This window comes from Vombatus ursinus, unplaced genomic scaffold (assembly GCF_900497805.2).
Source record: "Vombatus ursinus unplaced genomic scaffold, bare-nosed wombat genome assembly UNPS02014807.1, whole genome shotgun sequence".
Taxonomy (NCBI): domain Eukaryota; kingdom Metazoa; phylum Chordata; class Mammalia; order Diprotodontia; family Vombatidae; genus Vombatus; species Vombatus ursinus.
This window is the reverse complement of record NW_020954585.1, coordinates 56,450,422-56,451,516: the sequence shown is the minus strand read 5'-3', so window position 1 is coordinate 56,451,516 and position 1,095 is coordinate 56,450,422. Positions and strand designations below refer to the sequence as shown.

The following is a 1,095-nucleotide window of genomic DNA, read 5'->3' as shown; positions in this document are numbered from 1 at the left end:
CCCTGATATTCTACATCTTCCATAGATGCCCCTAATTTCATAGTAGTGAGAAATGATGCACAGAAGGATTGTAGGTCAGTAAGAATGTCCACTAACCCACTTTACAAAAACTTTTAGTAAGTGTTGAAAAATGTTTTCTCATTAGCTCCAGCTTTGTGCACTCATTCCTTCATTTGCACAAAGGCAGTATTCCCATTTTACCATTATCTTTTTCTAGAAATCACATTGTAAAGTATTTGCATAGAAACAAAATTATAATTGGAGGTCGTATTCCTGACCAAGGAGCTATCAGTTAAGAAATCATAGATACAACTAAAAATGTGTCATGGGGGGAAAATGCAAAGATATCAACTATAAACCACTATATTCATTGAAAATAGTGCAATTATGTTCAGGGTTTTACAAAATGGACACAAATATACTATACAACAAACGTGTCAGACTCAAATAATAATGTATACCTCAGCTGCTAAGTGACTTAGAAAATCACCAATTACCATAATCTATGTTGTATTATACTTTTTTAATTTTTTTGTTAAATATTTCCCAATTAAATTTATTTATTTATTTATCTAGCCATTTATTTGCTTATTGAATGTATGGAACACTTCAAAATTTGCATGTCATCTTTGCACAGGGGCCATGTTAATCTTCTCTATGTTTTTTTTCCCCCAATTTTAATATATGTGCTGGCAAAGTGAGCCCCACCTCACCCCCCCCAGCAGTTACATTCTTCTCTGGTTCAGGTACCACTCAGGAGATTTGACCTCAAGTTTGATACCTCTGGGAAAGTGTACATGTGATAAGTATACAAATTATCATGAATTTCAAATGGCTTATGATCTCCTCCCTCCCATCATTCCCTACAACAATGGAGATCAAAACCCATCCATGATTGATCATCCTGGGCAATTTCTGTCACAATAATCCCACAAGTTCTCCACAAGAGATCCACTCAATATGCTGGAGGTCTTCTTCCTTTTGTTCTTATACCTTGAGTTTATTCTTGGAAGACTCTAGATATCTACTTGTCATCCCTTACCCTTACTGCTTGTTCTAGGACTAGTGTTTACCAGGATTTCCCTCTCCCCCATA

The 1,095-nt window shown here is 35.6% G+C and overlaps 1 non-coding gene across 1 annotated transcript; it reads right to left on the bottom strand.

Moving 5' to 3' along the window:
- Positions 1 to 593: 593 nt before the first annotated feature.
- Positions 594 to 705, bottom strand: LOC114052522. Its single transcript, XR_003570263.1, has one exon. It is a non-coding gene; the product is annotated as a U6 spliceosomal RNA (small nuclear RNA).
- Positions 706 to 1,095: the final 390 nt, after the last annotated feature.